Genomic DNA, 19468 nt, shown 5'->3' with positions numbered 1-19468 from the left:
CAGCAGCAGCAGCAGCAGCAGGTCTCTGTCTGTCGCGGCTCTTGGTGTAGCGGATGGCGTTCTCCATCTGCGTGCCGGGTGTGGGAATCTTCCTCCGGAGGTAGTTGACAAATCTACAAAAATCAGACACGTGATTCTTATCAACTGAATTAGAATCCACATTGTGTATATATAGATATAGATATATAGATATATATATATATATAGATATTACGACATACCGGATTTGTTTGGGGTCCACAGACTCGTACAGGCTGTCCAGGGTCTCAAATCTAAAGTCCCCGAAGCCAACAAGGGCCTGTCCCTCCTGACCAGGCAGGAGGGACTTCGCCCGCGCCTCCTCAAATGCCCGGTGGAACCTGACTGCCTCCAGAAAGTCAGGGTAGGCTGAGGAGTAGCGGGTGAAGGCGTCCTGTAAATTCACAAATAAGGTTAAAACTGTTGTCACTCTTTTAATGGTATTGTGAATCAGACTGAAGGACTCCACCTTGTTGGCCATCAGCGGGGACTGAGACCCTGTCCTCTCTCGCTCCTTCTGGTGGGAGGCGACCAGATTGATGGCGTAGTCCACGTCGTTCTCCAGGAGCCAGTGGAAGATCTTTCCCTGGTACTGGCCGAACTGGACCTTCCACCGGCTCAGGACGAGGGTGGCGTTGGCGGTGGAGCCACCCTCGGAGGAGACGTGGGCCCAGGCCTCCGCGTCCACCTCCTCGGGCTTCTTTGCCCTGTACGGGGCTTGGCCGGCTGCTCGCCGGGGTGCGAGGGCGCTGGCTTCGGCCGTGGCCTTTAAGAGGAGGGTCCCGTTAGGGGCCCTCCGAAATACTGGATGTTCCATCTACACAGAGTTGGACTCAGTTAGACCACTACCACAAATACAATGAAGTACTTTACTGTTGGAGTCAGTACTAGTTGGACTTCTACCACAAGTAGGCTGCTATGAAGTTATTTTACCGTGTACTTTTTCAGTTATTCTCTGTCAAACTCCTGTGGCCGAAAATCATTTTATCGTCAAATATAGCAGAAAACATGCAGTTTGACAGAGGATTAAAACTATAATCAGAGCCCTCTCACCTGAGCTCCGTTACACACACACAGGAGCGGGACATCCTCCTCAACCTGTCCGCCATAAATGCCTCAGAGCACGGATAGCTGGGCCACACACACACACAGCGTTAGCAGAAAACATGCAGTTTGACAGAGGATTAAAACTATAATCAGAGCCCTCTCACCTGCTAGTACATATTCCAAACAACAGTGACTAGGGTTACGTATTGTAACCCAGCTTCTATGAGTATAGGCGCAGCTATCTAATGCTATCCCTATTGGGTAAACCCCACTGCACGTGTGCAGCACTGACAGACTTATTATTATTTTATAGGAGCGAACGGTAGCAGCTGGATGCCTGAAATTCTTCAACAGTATACTACATATAGCGGGGAACATTTGCTGTGAATATCAATTTCGTCACTCAAATGCTTGATTTTATATCAATATTATTCCAATGAAAAGCTAATTTGTCCAAAAGTGCTACTAATTCAAATCTTTTGATAACAACGTCTGATCGGTTCGGGCTCAATGGCTATTCCCCACCGCTAATTATTCCGCATCCAAAGGTACCCTCCTTGAGTCTCTAGGACTTCAGGGGGCGGAGCTAGGGCAGTCAGACGCCAATGTCAGTAATGCATGATGGCATTTGATTGAAAAAAAGTTCTGGGTGGGCTAGGGTGCCCATATTAGAGATTCCTGATATGGGTGTGACGGGGCTCTATTTCTCCGTTCAAAAACACTGGCGTAGTCGGTTGGGTTAAGCTCCAAAAACACTTTATATCAGCAGCAACAAAAAAATAACGAAACAGCACACCTTAAACAAACAAAATAAAAGACCAAAACAAACGTCCATCACTCATCAGAATAGACATGTTCTGTTGTTGCCTTCTCTGCAATAAACTCCCCAAACATGTCCCAGCTGTTGCCTTCACTGCAACATTCTTCCGAGTGCCCCCTCCAGGGCCAAACCCCGTCCCTTATGAGCCCGTAGCCCCTCCCACAGGCTGACAGTCAACAGGTGACACAATTAGCTCAAAACCACATTTCAACATACAAATCCGACCAAACATAAAACAGGTTAACCACCTCTTAACATAATCATTTAACAAAAATAACAAACACACAAGAAACAATACATTGCATTGTTTCTTTTGACGGAAGACAGCAGGAAATGTTTGGTGTGTGTGTGTGTCGGCTGTCAGTGGCGGAGTCAGTCACCCTGTGACCCGCTCCGTCACAGGGCCCTATTTAGAGGACCCCTGTGAAAAAATTATCTCTTTAGCCCTTTTCAAAGTACTTTAAACACTCACGGAGCAATGCGGCTTCTCAAAAGGCCTTAACGGAATGTTTTGTTACATCTTAAGCCGTAACCTTTGACACCAGAGGCATCCATCTGCATCTGCTCTGCGAGACGGTTAAAATGACATCAAGCTCAAAGCGGTCGGACCTTCTCATGTATAGTTACTCATGTGTAGTCCAGTGTATAGATAGATAACTGTTTTCTCTTTTATGATCCAACAGGAGGAGGAGGAGGAGGAGGAGGAGGAGGAGGAGGAGGAGGAGGAGGGAGGAGGAGGAGGAGGAGGAGGAGGAGGAGGAGGAGGAGGAGGAGGAGGGGGAGATGAGAGTGGGACCAGGAGGAGAAGTCCAAGGATGACCAGGAGCCGGGCTGGAAAGGTAGTCAAAATGTCACAATTAAAAAAAATATAGTAAAATATAACATTAAAGATGTTGATTTTCTTTGAGATTAAAAACTGTTAAAATAACACAATATGACTATGTATGAATCCCAACATGACAAGTTCATTAAAAATTGCTCTATGTTTTGTGTGCCAACAGAGGAAGTGCAGGGTGGTGTTGTCCCCGCTGAAGATCAGCCCAAGAAAATGGCCACGGAAGGACTCCAGAGTCCGGCGCAGTCGTCCTGCCCGGAGGAGAATATAATTCAATGTTCTCCAATGTACACACTGTGCTGTTTTTTGTATAAATAAATGTTTTACATTCTTCCAAGTAGTATTCTGGACATTTCTTTATTAGTTCTGCTAAGTCATGTTGTATGTTTTAGGTGTCTAGCTCTGATACACAGTGGAGTTTAATATTACATATTATTTATAAGTCATTTAATATAATCACACAAATGTGTTTTATATTTAATAATGAATAAACCTATAATAATAACTACTGCTAACTATAATATAATCAACTTCAAATATGGAGAGTCTGAGAAGAGTTTAGAACCAAGGACTCACGCATCAAGTAGCAACGCTTATATCACTGCTTATACATTGAAATATCTCCCGTTAGCTTAGCAACTAGGTTAGCATAATATTAGCATTTCACACATTCACTGTTCACCGTGACATAAATTACAATGTAACCCATTATCCCTCTCTTAATTCAACACAATTGTTTTATATTTAATAATTCCATAATAACTAAACCTATAAGAATTAACTTAAAAGTATCCCTCTATCAATTCAACTAATTTTAAATAATTTTCACATTTCCATGAAATGGCTCAGGCGGGTATCATACCCGGGTCACCAAGGGCAAAGGCAAACGCTAATCTCAGTACGCCACAGGGCCGCTCAGAGATTGCAGGGAAAAAAGTCTACTATATACGGATATATTTCTCAGTATGTATATCAACGGGACATTTTCATATATTATCCGCCATCAAAATGTATAAACGACACATCAAATCACATCTACAGACCAAGACGAAGCGAATTGAAGTACTGCCAGCATGTGAAAAACTTGTGTTTTACATTTAATAGTTACAAAATGAATAAACCTATTATACTAACTACCCTAAAGTACTATAACACTAACTATACAATAATCAACTTCAAATATGGAGAGTCTGAGAAGACAACTTTCCACATATAATTATCTCTTGACTAAATATAAAAAATGTTACATGATGCCATAGCATGGGTTCGAACTCGCCACCATCCAGACCAATGAGCAACGCTGATAACACTGCAACTGCACTGCTTAGAATCTGCAAGCCTGGTGGTGGGGGAGGGGAATACAATGAAATGGCTCTTAGTACTGTGTACACGGTTGCAGGGTCCCCACATTTTGCAAGCAGGTTCCACACAAGTGCAACAACACACTATCAAAGGCTCGGAGCGCCAAGCACATTTTTTGAATTTTTTTCAATTTGCTCATTCTTCTCCAGCAAAACCCTGTCTGACTCTACGAGTAACTCAGGATTTTGTGAGAAAGTTTGCCATTTTATTGAAAAAAAGTTCTGGGTGTTCTAGGGTTCCCATACTTCAGATCCCTGATCTGGGCCCTATTTAGGCCCTTTTTGGGCCCTGTGAAAAAATTATCTATTTATATCTCTTTTAGGATTTCACGTTTTTTTAATTAAAAATATTTTATAGGAGCGAACGGAAGCAGCTGGATCCCTGAAATTCTACACCAGTGTACTACATATAGCGGGGAACATTTGCTGTGAATATCAATTGCGTCACTCAAATGCTTGATTTTATATCAATATTATTCCAATGAAAAGCTAATTTGTCCAAAAGTGCTACTAATTCATATCTTTTGATAACAACGTCTGATCGGTTCGGGCTCAATGGCTATTCCCCACCTCTAATTATTCCGCATCCAATGGTACCCTCCTTGAGTCTCTAGGCCTTCAGGGGGCGGAGCTAGGGCAGTCAGACGCCAATGGCAGTAATGCATGATGGCATTTGATTGAAAAACAGTTCTGCGTGGGCTAGGGTGTCCATATTTCAGATTCCTGATCTGGGCCCTATTTCAGATAAGCGCTTACCTGAACCATGGCAACTGAACTTTCGTACGGTCATCATTATAACAATCATGAAAAAGCTACCAAGTGCATGCTTCAAATCATTGAAGGAGAACTACAATCAATGCCCATGGCAATGTGCTCAACGATTACACTTTTGACAGACAAAATCAAGCAAGGCAAGAAATCCCTTTATATTTTCCATTGTGACCAGACACATTTTGAGCAGGAACGAAAATAAAGTCATTGGTTGCAGAATTGAAGTACCCTAAGCACAACTGCTATTAACAACCTTCAGTTGTTCAAAGGACGACAAGCCTCTTCGATTTGAATACACAGAGAGCCAAAGCCGTACAATTCACAAGCCATGCTCAACAAACAATTGTCTTGCTCATCCAACAATTGTCTTGAAAAGACTCAACATTCTACTGCCATATTTCTGAAAGTGCTTTTTACTCTATCTAGATTCCCGATAACTTTTCTTGGTTGAGTTCTTTGAAGTTGATCGGGATCAAAGAAGAGTGTTTCTGCCCGGTTTTGAGCCGGGGACCTTTCATTTGTGAGGCGAATGTGATGACCACTACACTACAGAAACTGCTGAAAAGCTAAGTACACATTTGCACCTAGATGCAACATTGATATTTAATTGAAAACCTTCAAAACGACGGACCCCTTGTTGATTTCTGAGACTCTGAGAGATTTTACACTGGATCCAGTCACGGCTGCAGTGTCATTGACTTTCGTGACAGCAACTGTATACTGGACCTAAATGCTATCCTGGATATGACCTGTAACCCCTCAAAGAGCGCCACCTGGGGTTGACATGCTAGGACTGCTGCTAGAGCATTCCTCGTTAGTATATTGGACAGTATCTCTGCTTGTCACGCAGAAGACCGTAGTTCGATTCCCCGATGGGGAGAATTTTCAATAACAGCCGGCCTTTATTCACCAAAGGAGGCAAGCATCAATCAACTCATGAACGAGGATGCCACCAAGAGGCCCTTGTAAACACTTTCAGATAAGCGCTTACCTGAACCATGGCAACTGAACTTTCGTACGGTCATCATTATAACAATCATGACAGAGCTACCAAGTGCATGCTGAATTGAAGTACCCTAAGCATGAACCCTGAAATTCTACACCAGTGTACTACATATAGCGGGGAACATTTGCTGTGAATATCAGTTGCGTCACTCAAATGCTTGATTTTATATCAATATTATTCCAATGAAAAGCTAATTTGTCCAAAAGTGCTACTAATTCATATCTTTTGATAACTCGTTGAGTCCCTAGGACTTCAGGGGGCGGAGCTAGGGCAGTCAGACGCCAATGGCAGTAATGTTTGCTGTAGCAGAGTCCAAGTGGTGTAGGCATTATACTTTATTTTCAGACAACAAAGAACTGTCTATTGCATTGGCCGGGAATCGGATCCGGGTCTCCCACGTGGCAGGTGAGAATTCTACCACTGAACCACCAATGCTGAATTATAAAGCCACCATAGGGCAGTTGAGGCGAAAAGTTCAGCCAACAAAGACTGTTTTTCAAGCAACCACGCTTCGATAGCCAAATGGGCCACCGCGAGGGCTTGGACTGGTACAACTATGGTGGTGTCTGTTCTCGAGGACAGCCTCCACAATTACTCTGGTTTCTCTTCAAAGCGTATAAGTCTTTCGCCTTTTACTAAAGACTTCCGTGGAGAGGAACACCTACGAGTTCAACCTATTTTTGGTAGGCTTGGCCATTTGGCTGAGCATTCTGAGTTTGTGAAAGACAAGAGCAGTCATTAGCACCTGGGCGATCCAAGCTACCCAGCGCCTCTGTTAAGCCAGGTCAAAAGAGCCGCACCAATACCTGCGGCGACTGCGCAACGAGTCCGTCTCCCGCAGCAAACTTTAAGGGTCATCGCTTCTCGGCCTTTTTGCTTAGACAGCGATCACCTCCCCTTGGATGGAAAACTTTTGCCTGTTGTGGCTCTGGTTTTTTATCTACATCTGGGAGGACATTGTTCTGTATTTGTTTTGCATCATTGAGTTGTTGTTTTGTCTTTGATTTCTTGCAGATTCGTGACAGGCCTCGTTGGTGCTTTGGTCGCACACCTTGTCCTCTGGCCCCAGCGGCTGAACAAAGGAGGGACCCGGGACAAACCAACCCGGGACAAACCAACCTGGAACATCGGCCGCACACCTCATCGCCTGGGGCCAACAGCTGAACTAGGGAGGGGTGAGTACCCCTTTTGACCTGCGGTGCCTCTAACATGTCGGCCTACCATGCCGGCATGCAGAGGCACCATAGTGTGAGGTTCACTTTTGTGGAGAAAGATGGGAAGCAGCTGGCGCTGTCCAGACTGGACTTCTCCAGAAACCTCATACAGAAGGCTTTAAACTTCACACCTGATGACTTAAACTGCATCCTCACCCTGCCTTTCAACAAAGGCTTTGACGTTAGCTTCCGTACGTCAATTGCCTTTAGAGAATTTTGGATAAAATTTGAAAGTGTGAAAGCCCAGTTTTTTGCTTTTAGTGTTGAGAAACTGACTGACAATGCCTTGAAAGTAGTCATTGTCAGGATGTTCAATGAGACAGTAACTGCAGAAGACATCCATTTTTGGCTGGGTAGATACTGCACAGTAAAAGGCATGGCTTCAAAAGTGAGAGATGAGGACGGCATTTGGAACTGTGCCTGGCGTGTCCCCATTCAACAATGGCAAGACCCCCAGGGCTAGCTAGGCCTTAAACAACTGCCATCAATGATAGTTCTGGGGAACAACAGGGGATACATCCACTATCAGGGACAGCCCAAACTCTGCCGCAAGTGTGGAGAGCATGGGCACCTAGCGGAAGCATGTCAGCAGATGGTTTGTCGGAAATGTAGACAGATTGGGCATACCTTTTGAGGAGTGTACAAATGGCAGAAAGTGTAACCTTTGTGGAGAATCCAACCACCTCTTCAGAGATTGCCCTCAGTCTTTTGCCAACAAGCTTAAAGCTGTAAGAGTAGATAGAAAAAATGGCAGACGAGAGGAAACAGGTGAAGAGGCGGAGAGGCGGAGACACTTCGAATCACCCTCCAAATCCTGTTACTGGAAAAAGAGGACCAGGTGAGGAGGGGCAAGGGGAGGGAACTGTGGATCCAAATGTGGATCCCCCGCCAATGGAGAGTGGAGAGGGTGTAGTGCAGGACGGGGGCGGAGCTAACCCCACAAATGAAAAGGAACCTGACACTCACCTGCAGAGCGTTAGCAACAATTCCCCCCCCCCCCCCCCAATATGCAGCAGTCCATGAGGCCTTTAGCAGAACTGCTATCAGAGTTGTCATCTGATCCTCCCATGGGGGATGGGGAGGGACCGGTGGATAACCAGCCAACAGAAAGGGGAGACGGTACAATGCAGGAAGGGGGCGGAGCTACCCCTGAAAAGGAAACTGACACTCACCCACAGAGCGACAGCAATGATATCCCCCTCCCCAACGCACAGCAGTCCAAGAGGCCCGTGTCAGAACTATCCTCCAACTCTCCCATAGTTTCAGAGAAGAGAGTAAGAACTGACTACTCCCCAGAAAATTCATCTCTGGAGGAATCCAGGGTATTCCCCTCCACCTCCCCAAATCAGATATCCTTTCTAACCATGGTTCTGCAATCGACCCCAAAGAAGTCAACTTTCGACGCAAGACTGCGTGAGAGGCCAACCCCAAGAGTCCGAAAGGGAAGAGAAGGGCAACCCCCTTACTCCTCCCCGGTAAGACCAAAGGAAGAGCTCGACTCACATGAGATTGGCTAACAACCGTTGTTTTTTAACGGCATAACCCCCTTTTAGTCGTTTTGAAATGTTGTACCTGTTAATCTTAACCATACTCATGACACTCACAGTCTCGACAATAAACGTGAGAAGTGTAAAGTCGAGATTTAGAGCCCAGACTGTTTTATCCTTTCTCAACTCTTTGGAGTTCCAGACCTCCACTTGTTTCTAGGAAGCAGATATACATCACTCCACATCTACGCTTCCACAGCCCCCTCCAAAAACCCAAAGACGGCGGCAATGACAAGATTCTGGATGGGAAGTTTTCTACGAAGGATAAAGATCTTACCAATAGATCTCAAAGTACCAGTGTCTTTTAACCTGCCACCACCTTATGCTTTCAGTCGAACGTTTTTAAAGAAACTCCAGCTTGAGCAGGAGGGTTTGCATGTTTTAACTAACCATCGCTCTCTTATCTCTGTTGTGCAGGAGCGAGAACCAGTGAGTCCAGTGCACGGGCTCGCCTTCGGTGAGCCCTCAACAGTTTGGTGCAACGTGAACCATCCCACTCTGACAAACAGACTCCGGGATATGTCATGGATGGTGGCTCATGAGATCCTCCCAGTCAGGTCCGTAATGCACTCCCGGGGCATGGCGGCGAACTCAACTTGCCCCCGACCAGGCTGTGGCACAACTGAGACGGTGAGGCATCTGCTCTGGGAGTGTAGCGCTGCCGTAGACCAGTCAATCAATCAATCAATCAATCAATGTTTATTTATATAGCCCAATATCACAAATGTTACATTTGTCTCAGTGGTCTTCACAGTGTGTACAGAATATCAGTATGACAATACGACACCCTCTGTCCTTAGACCCTCACATCGTACAAGGAAAAACTTCCAAAGAAAACCCAGTTTAAAGGGAAAAATGGGAGAAACCTCAGGGAGAGCAACAGAGGAGGGATCCCTCTCCCAGGACGGACAGACGTGCAATAGATGCCGTGTGTAAATTGAAAAGATAATACATTTGCAACATAGGTAGTCCAAATGTTTGGAAATGCATGTGTGTATAATAGGAAGATGAATCCACGAGGATATCCATCCAGGACCTATGATCCAGGACCACAGCCACGACTCAAGATCCAGCGCTCGCGATCCAGGACACAGGACCGCAGGATCATCCATGACTCCGGATCCCAGCGTATATAGACACCAAAAAGAAAGACATTTGGGGAAGCTGGGTTAATCGGAACATGAGTGTACACGGGTATAGACAGAGAGAAGGAAGAAGTAAGATGTCCCCCGACAAACTAAGCCTATATCAGCAAAACTAGGGTCTGAATCTAATCAGCCCTAACTATAAGCTTTATCAAAAAGGAAGGTCTTAAGCGCACTCTTAAAAACGGATAGGGTGTCTGCCGCCCGAACACAAACTGGAAGCTGATTCCACAAATGTGGAGCTTGATAAGAAAAGGCTCTGGCTCCCATTGTACTTTTAAAGATTCTAGGAACAACCAACAACCCTGCATTCTTGGAACGCAATGCCCTAGTAGGACAGTAGGGTATAATGAGTTCTTTAAGGTAAGATGGCGCCTGCCCATTAAGGGCTTTGTAGGCGAGAAGAAGAATTTTAAATTCTATCCTGTGTTCTATAGGGAGCCAGTGTAAGGCAGCCAGAACAGGAGTAATGTGGTCCCTTTTCCTAACTCTGGTTAGTACACGAGCCGCAGCATTTTGAATCAGCTGAAGCGACTTGATTGACTTCTTGGTACTCCCTGATAATAAAGAGTTACAATAATCCAGCCTAGAAGTAACAAATGCATGGACTAGTTTCTCTGCATCGTTTTGAGGCAAGATATGCCTGATTTTTGCAATGTTACGTAGATGGAAGTAGGCGGTCCTTGAAATTGATTTTATGTGGGCGTTAAAGGATAAATCCTGATCAAATATAACACCAAGATTCCTTACAGTCTCACTGGAGGCCAAATTAATGCCATCCATAGTTAGTATGTCTTTAGATAATTTGTTTCGTAGATTCTTCGGGCCAAGTACAATAACTTCAGTTTTGGTCGTGTTTAACATCAAAAAGTTTAAGGTCATCCACGTTTTTAAGTCCTTAAGGCAGTCTTGAATTTTATTTAGATGATTAATTTCATCAGGCTTGATTGATAAATATAGTTGAGTATCATCCGCATAACAATGAAAGTTTACAGAATGATTCCTTATAATATTGCCTAACGGAAGCATATATAATGTGAACAAAATAGGTCCGAGCACTGAGCCCTGTGGCACTCCATGGCTAACTTTGGTTTGCGTGGAAGATTCATCGTTAACACGTACAAACTGAGAGCGTTCAGATAGATAGGACCTAAACCAGCCTAAAGCAGTTCCCTGTATGCCAACTAAGTGCTCTAGTCTTTGCAATAGGATATCATGGTCGATAGTATCAAATGCAGCACTAAGATCGAGCAAAACCAGAATAGAGACAAGTCCCTTGTCTGAGGCTATTAGAATATCATTTGTGACTTTAACCAGAGCTGTCTCTGTGCTATGATGTGTTCTAAAGCCAGACTGAAAATCTTCTAAAGCCAGACTGAAAATCTTCAAATAAATCATTGTTTTTTAAGTAATCACACAACTGTTTTGCGACCGCTTTCTCAAGAATTTTTGAGAGGAACGGAAGATTAGAAATAGGTCTATAGTTGGCTAAAACCTCTGGATCGAGGTTGTGCTTTTTAAGAAGCGGTTTTATCACTGCTACTTTGAATGATTGTGGAACATAGCCTGATAATAAAGACATATTCATAATATTTAATAAAGAAGTGCTAATTAATGGAAAAACTTCCTTCAACAGCTTAGTTGGAATTGGGTCTAACATGCACGTTGATGGTTTAGAAGAGAGAATCATTGAATGTAATTGTTCAAGGTTAATGACTGAAAAACATTCTAGTTTACTATCTAGTGTAATATTAGAACTTACGATTCCGGGAGCTGTTGATAACACTATACTGGTCGAAGGCAAGAGGTCATTAATTTTGTTTCTAAGAGTAACAATTTTATCGTTAAAAAAGCACATAAAATCATTACTACTGAGTGCTAAGGGAATAGAAGGCTCAATCGAGCTGTGGCTCTCTGTCAGCCTGGCTACAGTGCTGAAAAGAAATCTTGCATTATTCTTATTCTCATCTATTAATGAAGAGTAGTAGGCTGCTCTCGCTTTACGCAGTGCTTTCTTATATTCATTGAGAGTAATATGCCAAATTAAACGAGATTCTTCAAGTTTAGTGGAACGCCATATCCTTTCAAGTTGTCTAGACTTTTGCTTTATTTTGCGGGTTTCGGCATTATGCCATGGAGCTAATCTATGTTGTTTTATTTTCTTCTTTTTCAAAGGAGCAACAGAGTCTAATTTTATTCGCAGCGCATCTATAGCACTATCAACAACATGATCAATTTGGGGTGGTGTACATTTTGTATAAGTTTCCTCCCCTACATGCAGACATGCTATCGAGTTAAGTATTGGTTGAATCTCTTCCTTAAATGTGGCTATAGCACTAACAGATAGGTTTCTGCTGCAAGAGCTTTTGACTAATGCTTTGTAGTCTAGTAACAGTACTTCAAAAGTTACTAAGAAATGGTCGGATAAAGCAGGATTATGCGGTTCGACTAATAGTTGCTCAATTTCAATACCATAAGTCAGAACAAGGTCGAGAGTGTGATTAGACCAGTGGGCAAAAGCCGGCTCCTTAAAATTCCCGTGCTTGCCGGCAAGGGAGGACCTCACAGCACAGCTCATACTATATGGGGTGAGCCAGAAACAGGACTGTTCTAGGGACTTTTCCAAGCAGTGGCTCACCCTAGCTGCCATTAAAGATGCCATATGGACCTCCAGAAACTTGCTGGTAAGAAGGCACATGCAGATCCCCCCCGTGGCTGTGATCCAGATGGCTGCGGCAACAATAAAATCAGCGACGCGGCACGCCCAGGACACAGCCAAAAAGAAAAATCGCCTCTGTGCTCATTCGGATGAAGGAGCAGGAGCCACACGGGAAAGGTCAAAGCAGCGCAGGCCTGACTCTCCGGGGGGTCTCCTCTGAGCCCCGTGACAAAGATCCGAGAGAAACAACCTGTTAAATGTGAGTGGGATGAGTTAATATTGAAAGGGACTCACTGCGCTCCTGGACAACAATTTACCCAATGTACCCCCTTTTTAAAAAAAAAAAAGAAGATTTTAAATGAAAACTGTTTGCATACAAAATATTTTAATGAAATGCGATGTTTCTTTGTTTTTTTTTATGAAAATGGGTCTGATCTTAAAGTGTACATGTATTTATTATATGAAAACTCAAAATACACGTATGTGACAAACAAAATGATTTAAATATGAAAAGTACATGAATTAAGTGACAATAAAACTTTTCCCAAAAGAAAAATCTGTTCTTATCAGTTTAATATCTGATACGTCCCCTATACGGGGACTATATATTAAATGGATTTTTAGCACTGGGAGCTGAAAGAGGGGCTTGCCCCGTTCACTCCACGCATCGACCCGGTATTGCAGCGCCTCCGGGAACGGTGCACCCATCTCCCGCCTTGTGGAAAAACAAACAAAGACGCATCTCGAAACCAAAACAGATGGTTTCAATTGAGGGCAGAAACTGCAGCCCATCAGCGGCAGATCTTTTTTGGACTCAATGCCAAAGACGTTAAAGGTGACAAATTGAACTTCCTTGGCTCTGGAGCGTGGCACGCAGAGTGAGGCTCACTGCAAGGGACAGAGATATTTCGAGCCCAAAGGAAGGACACGCTCTGGAGAGGACATTGGCACCAGAAAGTCTCTCCTGGAGCCAAGAAGCCGCCACACATGCAAGCTGTAGCAAGGTTGTCTTTGACCTTTTCTTCAACACTATAATCAGGGGAGAGCGCGAACGCAGTCCCCCACTACCACAAATTATGAAGTCGAGATTCCCACATTTGGGGAATTCGCAGCGGTCAGCATAGCCGGGGTGCAATGGCCGAGCCTCGCCCTGGGTGAACCACCTTGGTGATCATGGTATCTCCCCTGCCAGGTAAGTATGAGTTGGAAGGGTCAGAGGCAGGGCAGTCTTGCAACGACACAGGACACGGCGTGGCGGTTCCTGCCTCTGAGCCGGCCAAAGCAGCCCATCAACCACATTTAACCCTTAAAGACAGATAAGGCTTGAAATAGACATAGGTTCCAATCGGGGGCACAAAGTGCAGCGCAGCAGCAGGGGTCTTTTTTGGACTCAATGCCAAAGAAGCCAAAGGCGAGAGCCACGAACCATGCTCGCGCAGCTTCTGTCTGCAGTTTTCGGCCCATTTAAACCCAGTGTTTTGCTCCCTTTGAGCTCTATGTGTTCTGCTACCATAATACAAAGTTGACCTTGCTCAGAGACCTGGGAATACCCCCCAGATGCAGGGCAATATTGTGTTATTTCGATAGCACATATAATACGCAAATTCGTGAAGTGTTCCTCATTTCCAATTTGTAATGATTTTTCCAACATAAGTCCCGATTCCTATCAAGCAGAGATGGAAGAAGTACTCAGAACTTCCAGCTAAGTAAAAGTGAGGTTGCTTCTCTTGTTTTATACAGTATTTTGTGTTTTTGTCCAATCGGGGCCATAAACTGCAGCACAGCAGCAGGGGTCTTTTTTGGACTCAATGCCTATAGTCACCCAATAGTAAACCTCTCTAATTGTGTGCTAGTACAGATTCCAAACAACAGTGAAGCCATGTTGCATTTGCGGAGAATGGGAACCTAGTTTTCCTCTTGGCTTACAAAGATTCTACCACTCATCTGCCCACATTCACAAGACATCGTAACTACCACTACGCTGGCGAGGTCAACAGCACGGTCAACAAGGTGGATTGTTCAACAGATATTCTATATGCTCCAAGTCATTTAAGAAGGGATACAGTCCACCGGTCATCCCTTACAGTGATTTGATGTCGAGCATCTCACTGAGTTCTCAAATCAATGGGAGTCGTCACGGAGAATATCCCTCTTTACTTCTACACTCCAAAGACCTGTGTGTTTGCTGTAGCAGAGTCCAAGTGGTGTAGGCATTATACTTTATTTTCAGACAACAAAGAACTGTCTATTGCATTGGCCAGGAATCGGACCTGGGTCTCCCACGTGGCAGGTGAGAATTCTACCACTGAACCACCAATGCTGAATTATAAAGCCACCATTGGGCAGTTGAGGCGAACAGTTCAGCCAACAAAGACTGTTTTTCAAGCAACCACGCTTCTATCGCAAAATGGGCCACCGTGAGGGCTTGGACTGGGACAACTATGGTGGTGTCTGTTCTCGAGGACGGCCTCCACAATAACTCTGGTTTCTCTTCAAAGCGTATAAGTCTTTCGCCTTTTACTAAAGACTTCCGTGGAGAGGAACACCTACGAGTTCAACCTATTTTTGGTAGGCTTGGCCATTTGGCTGAGCATTCTGAGTTTGTGAAAAACAAGAGCAGTCATTAGCACCTGGGCGATCCAAGCTACCCAGCGCCTCTGTTACGCCAGGTCAAAAGAGCCGTACCAATACCTGCGGCCACTGCGCAACGAGTCTGTCTCCCGCAGCAAACTTTAAGGGTCATCGCTTCTCGGCCTTTTGGCTAAGATCAAGTGTAGTATCTGTTCTTATCATTTTTTCCAGGAAGGACATTTCAAATCGCGAGGAGAAAGGAGCGATGGCCGGGAGGGCCGATGATGGTCAGCCGATCCCAAGAGTCGGGCTGAGATTCACACTGCGTTTTCAGGCAGTTGATGCGGCGGAAGATGTCATGTCGAGGACATGGTTCTGCAGGAAAGTCATCATGGAGCAGCTAAATCTGAAGGTCGATGCCATCTACTGCCTACAATGGAACCAGCAGGAGAAGGCTTTTGACGTCACCCTAAAGGACGAGCAAGTATACACGAAAGTATCTAAGGACTGTGTTGCTGCTGCTATGCTAAAGCCGCTAGCCTGCTACAAGGTTTTAAATTTGGACAGACCAAATTTCAGGACAATCACGGTCCACATGTTTAATCCCTTTGTGACTGACAAAGCGCTGGCTGATTTTTTGAGGCTGTATGGGGAAGTGCTAACTGCAGCAAGGCATGTCAAGGACACCATGGGGATCTGGACAGGTCGAAGGCAGTTCCAGGTGCTTCTTAAATCTGATCCAGAGAGTTTTGGCGGCCTCAACCACCCGCCTGCCTCCTTCAGCCTTGGAGCAGATCGAGGGTACCTATTCTACCCGCGCCAGCCAGCTTTCTGCAGGCGATGCAGACAATCAGGCCATGTGGATGGAGGGTGCAGCGGCGCCAGCTGCCGCTTTTGTGGCCAAAGAGGACATGAGGCCAAAGACTGTACAGTGCCAAAGGCCTGCCATGGCTGTGGTGGGATCGACCATCTATACCGAAGCTGTCCCGAGCGCAGGAGGACGTTTGCGGAGGTAGCAGGGGCCAAAACCCGGAAGGAAACGGAGTTCGAGGACCTTCTGGAAGGGCTTATTCAGTGCCAGAAGGCTATGTTTTCAGAGAGCACGGGGGGGACCGTGACAGTGGAGCAGGGACCAGGAGGCGGCTCGGGGGCTGACAGCGTGGACAAAGGCCCTGTGGGGAATACAGACTCAACTGTAGCAGCCGAGGTGGGTGTCAAGACAGGGGCACGTAAAATAGCGGAGGCTTTCGGAACAGAGGCTTCAGCAGACAATGGGGACTGCTCGCAGATCGGAGACAACAAAAGGTCAAAGACTGAGGGAACGAGGAGGAAGTTGCAGGCCAAAGAGGTGGTGGCGGCGGTGGGTGAAGGAGATGGGCTGCAGAAGAGGGAGGGACCAGTGAAGGACAGTGACCAGGGGAGGGTCAACGTGGACGAAGGCCATGGTTTGGGTGGAGGGACGAAGGAGGAGGACCCAGGGGTTGTAGGGGCTGTGCTCCCATCAGGGTTGCCACTGGTCCGGGAGCTAACTGCCGAACCACTGCTGCAACCACCTCCCTTGGGGGATGACACACAAGGAGTCGCGGTGTGTCCCTCCACCTTTTCAAGTATGCTTCCCGTGTTATGGGCCGACCAGATGGACAGTGACGACCCCTATGCATTGTGCTGAAATGGGGACAACACGCCATTTTGGAAAGATGGAAGGGAGGTTTAAGGCTGGTGGGGTGAAGACCAGATCACCTAACTGTATTTGCATGTATGAAAAGTAAAAGTGTTATATGTGTCGTATTTAATGTCAATTGTTTACTTGATTGTAAACTGTGTATATGAATGAAGTAAATTGAAGATTTGTTATAAAAAAAAAAAATTAAAAAAAAAAAAAATCTGTTCTTATCAGTTTAATATCTGATACATCCCCTATACGGGGACTATATATTAAATGGATTTTTAGCACTGGGAGCTGAAAGAGGGGCTTGCCCCGTTCACTCCACGCATCGACCCGGTATTGCAGCGCCTCCGGGAACGGTGCACCCATCTCCTGCCTTGTGGAAAAACAAACAAAGACGCATCTCGAAACCAAAACAGATGGTTTCAATTGAGGGCAGAAACTGCAGCGGATTTTTTTTGGACTCAATGCCAAAGACGCTAAAGATGACAAATTGAACTTGCTTGGCTCTGGAGCGTGGCACGCTGAGTGAGGCTCACTGCAAGGGACAGAGATATTTCGAGTCCAAAGGAAGGACACGCTCTTGGGAGGACATTGGCACCAGAAAGTCTCTCCTGGAGCAAAGTAGCCGCCACACATGCAAGCTGTAGCCAGGTTGTCTTTGACCTTTTCTTCAACATTATAATCAGGGGAGAGCGCGAACGCAGTTCCCCACTACCACAAAATATGCAGTCGAGATTCCCACATTTGGGGAATTCGCAGTGGTCAGCATAGCCGGGGTGCAATGGCCGAGCCTCGCCCTGGGTGAACCACCTTGGTGATCATGGTATCTCCCCTGCCAGGTAAGTATGAGTTGGACGGGTCAGAGACAGGGCAGTCTTGCAATGACAAAGGACACGGCGTGGCGGTTCCTGCCTCTGAGCCGGCCAAAGCAGCCCATCAACCACATTTAACCCTAAGCCTTAAAGACAGATAAGGCTTGAAATAGACATAGGTTCCAATCGGGGGCACAAAGTGCAGCACAGCAGCAGGGGTCTTTTTTGCACTCAATGACAAAGAAGCCAAAGGCGAGAGCCACGAACCATGCTAGTGCAGCTTCTGTCTGCAGTTTTCGGCCCATTTAAACCCAGTGTTTTGCTCCATTTGAGCTCTATGTGTTCTGCTACCATAATACAAAGTTGACCTTGCTCAGAGACCTGGGAATACCCCCCAGATGCAAGGCAATATTGTGTTACTCCGATAGCACATATAATAAAATTGGTACGATACAGAGAAGATTAGCATTAGCCCATTGTTCAGGATACTGCCCATTGTTCTCTGTGAAAGCAGGGGAGCAAGAAGAGGAAAGTGGGCCCTGCTCCGCGGAGCGGAAGGTCGGCGGTTCGATCCCCAGCTGTGGCAGAGATGAGGAAGAGCTCCCCTCTCAGCCAGCACTGCCTGACACACATGACTCTAAAACAGGGGGTTTTGGTCAATGATGATGATAAACTACAAAGAGTACGGTTTAGTATCTGTAAAGTGCTGTAATGAAATAATAAAGAAATAAATAAAGTTTCCACACAAAGTTCATTTCAGAGTTTTATTTTAAAATAAATAAAGATAAAAGATCATCATTCCCCCCCCTCTGGGTCCCTTTTTAGTCTTTTCCTCTCCTCCCGCCATTCCTCCACAGTTTTCCCGCCAGCAGCTGCACAGTAAGACACACCTGCAATGCGAGTGTGGCCAGTGTCAATCCTCTTGGGCAGGCCATACTTGCTGCAGGTGTACTGACCCCTCTGCTGGCGGGGTTTGCTCCAGGGCGACGGCCCACCCCTTGCAGCATCAGCCTCCGCCGCCTTCCTCTTCCTGTATGCCGTTGTCCTGGGCACACGGAGAGGAGGAGGCTGAGCAGCAGGGGCAGCCGGGAGCAGTGTCAGATGAGGAGGAGTAGGAGGAGGAGGAGGAGGAGGGGCAACAGCCATGTGAGGGCCAGCCGGGAGCAGTAACCGTAGACGAGTAGGAGGAGGAGGAGGAGGGGCAGCAGCCATGCGAGGGCCAGCCGGGAGCAGTGTCAGATGAGGAGGAGGAGGTCCCGGCACCTCCGGGATGTTGTAATTGAAGGGCTGTCCTTGTCCCACCTGTACGAAGGACAGCCCTTTCGCCAGCGGGAGAGGCTGGACAGCCATAGCTACAGCAGGGACGACGCCAGTTCCCTGCTGTAGCACAGAGACCCCCCTGTCATTCTGGCGCCGAGAGAACCTGTAAGACAAACCCAGGCAGATGTTTTTACGGAAAGAGAAACCCCAGTACGGATTACAAAACCACCAACAAGCTGCAGGTCAGACTCACCACTGGGACAGGGTCCTCTGGTTGAGCTCAAAGAGCTGTATTTCAGTCTGAGCCATCAGCCTCGGGCTGGCCAGCACTGCCTCTCTAATGGCCACGTAGTCCGTTAGGATGAGGAACCACCGAGTCCTCATGATCCCTCCGGACCGCGTGGCCGCGGGGTGGAGACGGCAGAGCTGGCTGCAAATGGCCTCCACCAGGCGGCTGGTGCTGGGCCATGTTGCAGGGCCCGAGTTCAGCCCGAGAAGACAGCTGAGTCACGGAGAGGACAGTGAGGGTTAATAGGCAGCAAATATTTAGTACAGGAAACACGAATATTTGAAGCCAGTCTTACCGTTGGAGACTCTCCTTTCCAGGACAGGAGGTGTTCTTCCCCTTCGCTGCCTTGAACCGCCCCTTCGGCTGCCTCTCCCGGTGTCTGGGAGGGTAGACGACTCGTCGCCTGTCCGGCTCGGGCAGGCGTTGCCAGAGGGCCATGAGGTC

The 19468-nt window shown here is 46.4% G+C and overlaps 8 non-coding genes and 2 pseudogenes across 8 annotated transcripts; 5 read left to right on the top strand and 5 right to left on the bottom strand.

The window, feature by feature from the left end:
• Window positions 1-5335: 5335 nt before the first annotated feature.
• trnav-cac (transfer RNA valine (anticodon CAC)) lies at window positions 5336-5408 on the bottom strand. The gene has a single exon. It is a non-coding gene; the product is annotated as a tRNA-Val (tRNA).
• Window positions 5409-6222: 814 nt separating this feature from the next.
• trnag-gcc (transfer RNA glycine (anticodon GCC)) lies at window positions 6223-6293 on the bottom strand. Its single transcript has one exon. It is a non-coding gene; the product is annotated as a tRNA-Gly (tRNA).
• A 156-nt stretch (window positions 6294-6449) lies between these two features.
• Window positions 6450-6566, top strand: LOC117443922 (U5 spliceosomal RNA). The gene has a single exon (XR_004551730.1). It is a non-coding gene; the product is annotated as a U5 spliceosomal RNA (small nuclear RNA).
• Window positions 6567-12957: 6391 nt separating this feature from the next.
• On the top strand, window positions 12958-13132 carry LOC117443913 (U2 spliceosomal RNA; annotated as a pseudogene).
• A 327-nt stretch (window positions 13133-13459) lies between these two features.
• On the bottom strand, window positions 13460-13623 carry LOC117443924 (U1 spliceosomal RNA). Its single transcript, XR_004551732.1, has one exon. It is a non-coding gene; the product is annotated as a U1 spliceosomal RNA (small nuclear RNA).
• Window positions 13624-14672: 1049 nt separating this feature from the next.
• trnag-gcc (transfer RNA glycine (anticodon GCC)) lies at window positions 14673-14743 on the bottom strand. Its single transcript has one exon. It is a non-coding gene; the product is annotated as a tRNA-Gly (tRNA).
• Window positions 14744-14899: 156 nt separating this feature from the next.
• Window positions 14900-15016, top strand: LOC117443923 (U5 spliceosomal RNA). Its single transcript, XR_004551731.1, has one exon. It is a non-coding gene; the product is annotated as a U5 spliceosomal RNA (small nuclear RNA).
• A 148-nt stretch (window positions 15017-15164) lies between these two features.
• On the top strand, window positions 15165-15337 carry LOC117443921 (U2 spliceosomal RNA; annotated as a pseudogene).
• Window positions 15338-16840: 1503 nt separating this feature from the next.
• On the top strand, window positions 16841-17030 carry LOC117443916 (U2 spliceosomal RNA). Its single transcript, XR_004551729.1, has one exon. It is a non-coding gene; the product is annotated as a U2 spliceosomal RNA (small nuclear RNA).
• A 316-nt stretch (window positions 17031-17346) lies between these two features.
• Window positions 17347-17510, bottom strand: LOC117443912 (U1 spliceosomal RNA). Its single transcript, XR_004551727.1, has one exon. It is a non-coding gene; the product is annotated as a U1 spliceosomal RNA (small nuclear RNA).
• Window positions 17511-19468: the final 1958 nt, after the last annotated feature.

This window comes from Pseudochaenichthys georgianus, unplaced genomic scaffold (assembly GCF_902827115.2).
Source record: "Pseudochaenichthys georgianus unplaced genomic scaffold, fPseGeo1.2 scaffold_706_arrow_ctg1, whole genome shotgun sequence".
In the NCBI taxonomy this organism is placed as follows: Eukaryota; Metazoa; Chordata; class Actinopteri; order Perciformes; family Channichthyidae; genus Pseudochaenichthys; species Pseudochaenichthys georgianus.
The sequence above is the reverse complement of the archived record's forward strand: the minus strand, read 5'-3'. Positions and strand labels throughout refer to the sequence as shown.